The sequence below is a fragment of the Bos javanicus genome, chromosome 18, assembly GCF_032452875.1.
Source record: "Bos javanicus breed banteng chromosome 18, ARS-OSU_banteng_1.0, whole genome shotgun sequence".
Lineage (NCBI taxonomy): Eukaryota > Metazoa > Chordata > Mammalia > Artiodactyla > Bovidae > Bos > Bos javanicus.
In genome coordinates, this window is record NC_083885.1 from 14022440 (window position 1) to 14030371 (window position 7932).

General features: G+C 59.9%; 1 pseudogene; it reads right to left on the reverse strand.

Annotated features, from left to right (window-relative positions):
• Window positions 1-852: 852 nt before the first annotated feature.
• On the reverse strand, window positions 853-5623 carry LOC133230181 (thyrotropin-releasing hormone receptor-like; annotated as a pseudogene).
• Between the last annotated feature and the right edge of the window lie 2309 nt (window positions 5624-7932).

Genomic DNA, 7932 nt, shown 5'->3' on the forward strand with positions numbered 1-7932 from the left:
GGTCCTTGGTCCTGGCCATCTACACGTGGCCCTCAGTCCAGGCTCCACTGGTTCTTGGTGTCAAAGCAGAGGTGACTATCGTTGATCTGCATTCCTTGAAACCAGTTACCACATGGAGCAACTGCAGGGAAGTGGTGGGGAGGAAACAGGCTTGAGATTCTGAGAGTCAGGCCAGGCGACGGTTCCACCAGCTGGTCAAGAAACCTATCCGGCTCCCCGATGGAAGGCTCCTTCTGGCCCCTGCCACCTGAATTGTCAATGCCTTTGGCTGCAGTGTTCCACCCAGAAAAGTGATGGAGCCTGAGAGGAGGAAGCCTGGGGCCTAGCTGTCCCATGCTGTGAACTCCCCTCCATCCCTGGATGTAGAGGGCAGTGGTCAACAAAGCGGGCTCCTCAAGGGCAGAGCTTGGACGCCTCAGAGCAAGAGGGCACAGGAAGGCTTCCTGTTTATGGCTCAGTGACGGAGAAGGCAATGGCACCCCACTCCAGTACTCTTGTCTGGAAAATCCCATGGATGGAGGAGCCTGGTAGGCTGCAGTCCAAGGGGTCACTGGGAGTCAGACACAACTGAGCGACTTCACTTTCACTTTTCACTTTCACGCATTGGAGAAGAAAATGGCAACCCACTCCAGTATTCTCGCCTGGAGAATCTCAGGGACGGGGGAGCTTGATGGGCTGCCGTCTATGGGGTCACACAGAGTAGGACACGACTGAAGCGACTTAGCAGCAGCAGCAGCAGGCCAGAAGAAACAGCACTCTGCTCTGTTCATGACCCGAGACAGCCCCGCTCTCACATTGTGGCCCAGGGACAGAGCAAAGGGGTGTCTGCCCATCTCCTGGCCCCGCCAGCCATCAGCAGACAGGATCCAGCAGGGGAGCAAACCGAAGGAGGCGGGAGGGGCTGGGCAGGGGGAGGGCGGCCCTCAGACTGTGCTGAATCCAGGCCCCTGCTGTGGGAGTGGGGGCCCAGCTGCCTGAGGGCCGACAACCTCGCTCCCACTGGTCTGCGCCTTCTGGGGGGGTGTCTCGGACCATGCTGTAGCTGGCGGTGCTGAGGCCGGCCGTGCACCTCTGTGGCCCCTCTGACCCACACTGGCATAGCCGCCAGCAGGCCGCCCGGAACTTCTGGGACATGAGGCTGTAAATGATGGGGTTGATGGCGCTGTCGGCATACGTGCAGGTGTGACAGAAGTGGAGCACCCAAGGGTGCAGGAAGGGCTGAGCCACAAAGGAGTTGAGCAGCACCAGCGTGCGGTAGGGCATCCACAGGACGGCAAACAGCAGCACGACCACCACCAGCATCTTGGTGACCTGCAGGCAGGAGGGCCTGGTGGGCAACCACCGTCACCCTTCACACTGTGGGGCCAGCAGGGCCAGCGGCTGAGCTGAGGCTGTGGCTCCTGCCTCAGGATGTGTTTGCTGAGCGTGTGATGAGAACGTAATTGCAGTATCACTGAAATTACTACAGCGTACCCACTGGGCTCTACACTAAACGTTTCCCATGCAGGAACCCAGGGTTGGCATTCAAAGCCATGCTGGTCGACACACTGATGGAATAGCCCCACCTCGGGTGGTAAATGCTCACTGCCCTGTGCCCCCTGGTGCACCCCGCCCCCCAGACCTCTCAGACCCCCAGCAAATAAAGACTGGATGCCTGGAGTGGTGCCTCAGGGAAGCCCAAGTGGGCGCAGTGGCTGCTGGCACTCGGGTTACATTCCCTGCCCCCGGCCTCCCAGTGGCGCTGTATCACCTCCACCTGGAGGAAGAGGAAGGGAATTCCCCAGCAGTTCAGTGGTTAAAACTCAGGGGCTTTCACTGCTGTGGGCCAGGTTCAATCCCTGGTTGGGGAGCTAAGACCCCACAAGCCTCGAGGCAAAGACAAAAACAATAAGAGGAAGCAGAGGCTCCGAGTGAGCAATCACACAGCATGTGCACTATGAGCCAGCTTCTCCTGCAGCCCGTCTGTGCACGCCGCTGTCCTGGTGGCCCACCAGCCACAGTCACGTCCCCGGTCTGCACCCCATTCTGTTCTTCCAGCTCAGGAGTGAGGCGCCAGGCAGGCTGAGAAAAGGGACATGCTGGGCTCCGACTTCCCACTGCCAGCCCAGGGGCACGGCATCCCTGGGAAGGAGGAGGGTCAGTGGGAGGGGAACGGGCAGATGTCTTGGCCACACAGAGGGACAGCCATCACTGATCTGTGCAGAGAACTTCCTGGGGACCCCAGAGCTGAGGGGAGGTCTCGGGGGTCCCCTCGTCTGCTCTATCTTGGCCTCTGCCTGCTGCTGCCTCCAGAGTGCGGGGGGCAGAGCGTGGGAGTGTGAGTGCTGAGGCCAGCAAGCCTAAGCTGGGTGACCTTGGCCAGCTCCCTGCACCTCTCTGAGCCTCCGTCTCCACTTGTGGCATCAGGAGAATTGCAGTGTCCTTCAGGAATTGGTCTATGGGGAGGTGGGGGTAAGGGACCCCCATGAAGTCATCACTCCTTTGCCCCAGGAAGTGTGCCACCTGTGTGTCCGTAGCTTTGTACTGGGGCCATGCTACAGCTCGAGTGCAAGCAGGCCTCGACCACTCAGTGCCTCTGGTTCTCCGTTTCTCTCTGTCTCTCCCTCTGTCTCCTCATGTCTCTCTCCCTCTGTCTCTGTGTGTGTGTATCTCTGTCTCTCCGTCTCTCTCTGTCTCTCCCTCTCACTGTTTGTTTTCGTCTGTCTCTCTCTGTGTCTCCCTCTCTGTCTCTGTGTCTCTGCAGCCCACCAGGCTTCCCTGTCCTTCACTATCTCCCAGAGTTTGCTCAAACTCAAGTCCATTGAGTTGGTGATGCCATCCAACCATTTCATCCTCTGTCGTCCCCTTCTCCTCCTGCCCTCAATCTTTCCCAGCATCAGGGTCTTTCCATTGAGTCAGCTCTTCACATAGGTGGCCAAAGTATTGGAGTTTCAGCTTCAGCATCAGTCTTTCCAATGAATATTCAGGGTTGATTTCCTTTAGGATTGACTGGTTTGATCTCCTTGCTGCCCAAGGTACTCTCAAGTTTTCCCAGTCCCTCCCTCTCTCTCTCTCCCCCTGTCTCCCTCTCTCTGTGTCTGTCTCTCTGCCTCCCTCTCCCTGGTCTCTATGTCTCCCCCTTTGTTTCTACCCATCTCACGTCTCAGCTGCTCATCCACAGGGACCCTCTCTGCTCAGCCCACCCCCGCCTCAGCCTCTCCACGTGCCCATCGTGGTTACACGTGGGAGCCTGTACACGCCTGTCTTGGGCTGCAAACGTGTACGGATCCCCTGAATCCTGAGATGTGGTCCCTCCTCTCAGGACCCCCAGAGTTGCCCCAGTCAGGGCTGAGTGCTTCCAGGGCCCCCGGAGTGTCCACCCCACTCCCCCCATCCTTCCTGACCATTCGTGCACCAGGGCCTCCCTCTGTTTCTCCCCACCTGAACCACTTCCTGGGTATCTGCTTGGTCTGCCCTGCTGCCAATTTCAGATCTTAATTCAGTTGTCACCTCAGCAAGGCCTTTTTGAACTTTCCCCTAAACTCCCTCTCTTCTGGGCAGTATTCTGCAGAACAAGTGTTTACTTGTCTTACCATGAGCCCCAAAGGCAGGATGTTTATCTTGTTCTGTTCTCCCCAGCTTCCAGCACCTAGAACCTTGCTGGGCACACAATCTGTGCCCAGAGACACCTGCTGAGTGAGTGGGTGAACAGGGGTGGAGCCAGCACCCCCAGCCCCGTCCATTCACCCCTTTGCCGAAACTCCCTATCTCTGTGCAAACCGCCCCCACCCACCCCCCAGCCTGGGGAGACCTCGTACCTGCTTCCTGGATGAAGGGAAGCCTCTGGCCTCGTGGCAGCTGGCCCCCGCACCCCGCCTGGCTCACAGGGCTGTCTCCCCAGGGCTCTTGCCTCCGGCTGGGCCTCACTGTCCCTGTGCTGGTCCCCAAGCTGCGGCAGGTGCTCCAGGGTGCTCCGGAACAAGATCCTTGCAATAAGTCCATAGAGCACTGTGGCTGCCAGTAGGGATGTGAGGAAGAAGACGGTGAAGTCCAGCAGGTAGATGGGCAGGTACAGGCTGCAGGCCACCGGGTAGCCGCACTACAGGCCCCGGCACCCGCCAGCCTCCAGGTCCACCAGGAAGAACCAGAGCAGGCAGTACACGGACGTGGTCCCCCAGATGCCCACCACGACTCGCTTGGCCCGTGCCATGGTGCACATGGTCTGTGCCTGCATTGGGTGGCAGATGGCGATGTACCTCCAGGCCACAGGGCGGTCCCGTGACCCACCTGCCCTCCTGGGCTATTGGGCTGCAGTGGGGACACCTGATGCACTCGGACAATCAGATTCCCCAATGAGGAACCGAAAGTGATGTGATGGTTTAATCGGCCCTTTCACTATGGACCTGGGAGGTTGTGGAGATCTGGGGAGCGGAATGGCCACGTTGAGGCAGCCTCGGGGGCTGGCAGAACAAGGCACCAGTCTCAAGAGGGGAGAGTGGGCCCGAGTCAGAATACACAGCCCCTTAAGGTCTGGCCAGGCCCACGAGGCAGAGGTGCCCCTGCAAAGACCTTGACCTCTGTGCAAGTTCCGGCAGGCTTCCTACTGCTCACCACCAAAGGTCTCGGGCTAAGTTGTCAAGGACACTGTGATCCCAGATGGCACAGTGGGCAAGAGGCAGGACTGGGCCAGCGTATGTAAGTCAGAGGCCTGGGTTCTGTCCCCAGTCTGTGTGGCCCTGGATGAGACACTGAGTCTCTGGGCCAATGTGCCAAAGGCCACACAGCTGGGAAGGAGCAGAGCTGATACTGAACCCAGTCAGCGGGCTTCAGCATTTACCTCCTGAGACACTGAATTGCCTCTCAGGTGTTAACTTCAGAGCTGGAACAGGCCCAGGGACTGTCCGGTCCAGCGCCCACATTCCCAAGGGGAATACTGTGCCCAAGGAGTGCCAGGCTGCCTTGGCATCCCACAGCAAGTCAGCAGCAGAGGTGAGATGAGAAACCCACTTCCAGGCACCTGCCCCCCTCCACCGGGCTCCTCCAGGGTCTCACCCAGAACCCCCTTCATTAAAGGAGAGCAGCCTCAGTTTACCAAGGACCACAGCCAGGAAGTCCTGACCTGTTGGTGGGGGCGGGTACTGGGGGTGCACATACCTCTCCACCGTGAACACCAGGATGGAGCAGGAGGAGGCATTGATGCCCAGATACTGCAAATAGGTGATGCCCAGGCAGCCGCAGTACACCCACTGCCCAGCCAAGCTCTCGGAGACATTGGGCAGCCCTGCAGCCACCAGCACAGTGAGGTCTGCCAGGGCCAGGCTGACCAGGTAGCAGCTGGTGGGCGTGTGCATGTCCCGGGTGGTCAGCACCACCAGGACCACCATGGCATTGCCCACGATGCCCACCACGCACACGGGGAGCACCAGGAAGACGGAGACCACCTTGTACGCAGGGCCCAGGACAGCCTCACTGGGAGCCAGGGACATGGTGCTGGGGCTGCCTGGCCCGCTCCCATTCTCCATGGTGGCTTCTCAGGAGCTGGGGGAGCAGGGGGATTCCAGGAGGTGTCCACACCGTTGGCTGGGGCCTCGTGCCACTGGACAAACACCTGCCTCTCCTGAGAGCCCGGCCCCCGGGGACACACAGGGACCCAACACGCATGACGTGACTGCTTGGCCAAGAGGACACAACAGGGACGCTCCTTTCAGTCTCTGCCGTAAATGTAGCCAGCGAGTCACCGGCTGTGCCAGCCTCAGTCTCCTGGTACATAAATACAGACGGTCGCGCTTAAGACATGAGACAGCGAGGAGACTAAACCCAGAAGGACACATGTCTCACCCCAACTCAGTGCCTCCTGGGTGCTCGGCAGCCCACAGTCCTTTCACTAGGAAGCCACGTGGCATCTCTAAGCCCCAGCCAGGTCATCTGTGAAACTGCTTCTCAGAGATGCAGTGAGATCCCCACAGAACCAGGAGACACAGAGAGTTCTGGGCCTGGAGCCTGGCTCTGTCCCACATCTGTTCCTAATGTTAATGTTAAGGCTTTAATTCCCCTGGGCCTCAGTCTCCACACCTGGAGACCCTAACAGTAGCTCAATCCCAGGGGGCTGTGCAGAACGAAAGAGACAGGCCCACCAGGGCATCGGGGGCCGCACACAGGCTCCGCTCCCCCACCTCTGGAAATGCCAGTCAGCCACCCCCCACTCCACCCATCACAGGGTGATGGAGCAGTGAAGTCATGGCTGGGACTCAGGCCAACAGGTGAGGTCCCAGGGCCCACACAGCCCTACAGCACACCTACACACGCACACCACACACCACCCACTCCTCCACCCTTTAATCCTGTGGGTGTCACTGCCAGAAGGGCCCCCGCCAGCTCCCTCAGAGTCCCGTCTGGGCCCCTGGTGGCCGAGCGACCCAGGACCAGAACAGAGCCCTCCTTGCACAGCAGCACACAGAAACCCAGGCACGCACGCAAGACACACACAGCACACGTGAAACAAAATCGCCCCGTACAGCACATCCAACACACACCGACGGAGCCCAACACACACACGTGTTCCCACTTTGGTGCAGACACAGACACACACTCAACTTCGCACACACACGTACCAACAACACAGGGACCAAATGCACACATGGGCACATAAATGCACATCACAGCTTGCCCACAACCCGAGCATCTGGTTACAACTACAGACACACACTGTCCACGCTTATTCACCCAGGTGCTCAGAGACACAAATTGCCACGTGCCTGTGCCCCCAGGCGCCTGCAGCCACTCCCTACACATGGAGCCACACTGCCCAAGCCCCTCGCCATCCTGAACACAAGCCTCCCTTCACTTTACCTGGAGGAGACTATCTTGCCCTGGGAGCCCAGCAGCCAGCACGATCCCAAAGGCTGAATTTCCCTCCAGCTGACAGAGGCCAGCAGCCCTGGGTCGGGGGGATGGGGGGTGGAGGAGAACCCAGAGCTCTCCCAGAAACCCCTCTTCCCCCATGGGCAAGGCCCCCTGCCCCCAGAGATGGGGGCTCACTCATCTCTGCCACCTCGGCATCCCAGGGTCACCCACCTCCCCACCTCCGTCTCTTCCTCCCCTGCACACAAGCCTTTCTCCAAAGAACATTCCCCCAGGCGGACAGCCAGGACCACTTTCCCCCAGCCCAGGTCAGCCCCCAGGAGAAACTTGCCGCGCTGAGAACTTACCGGGTAAGGAGCCTCGGGGCCTTCCCCCTCCTCCTCCTCCAGGGGAACAGAGGGAGGGGAGAGGCGGTACTGTGGTGCAGCTGCACAGGCTTCTGTTCTGCAGGCTGCAGCGCTGCGCAGACGTGCTGGGTGCTCACAGACATGCACGTGGCCCTGCCAACTTCTCCCGCCCCCTGTCGTCCCCCCTAGTCCCCCCTCACAGGGCTGAAGTCAGCTGATGTGGCTTCCCCAGCAGGGAGACCCCTGAGAAGAAATCCCAGGACCCCTGCTTCCCCCAGAGCACAGGCTGGCCAGGCTGGGAAGGACCCCATTAGCTCGCTGAGCCTCTGGAACCCCACAGAATGAGGCAGAGACCCGGGGAGGGTGGGGGTGGACCAGTCCTTTACTCCCTGGGGGGCTCCCACTTCCATCTGGAGAGAAGGGGGTACAGAGCTGAGTGCCTCCTGCAGCGTGTGCCTGCGGGGAGACTGGAACTGCGGTTGGGGCGTGAATGTTTCAGGTGAAGGAGTGGGACTGGGCTTGGGCCTGGGGGCTCCAGGGAGCAGGGACCCCATGCTTCCTGCTGGGCTGGGGCTGCCGCTGTGTTCCCAATGGCTGGCACACCTTCTGTTGGCTAGCTTTCAGGAAGAGACCCCAAAGGGACCCCTCAGCTGGCTCAGAGAACAGGAATCCTGCTGTGGCCCCCAAATGGCCAGGGGCCTGGCTCCTCTGAGGCATTTAAAGTGCAGATTTCATCCCCAGGCCC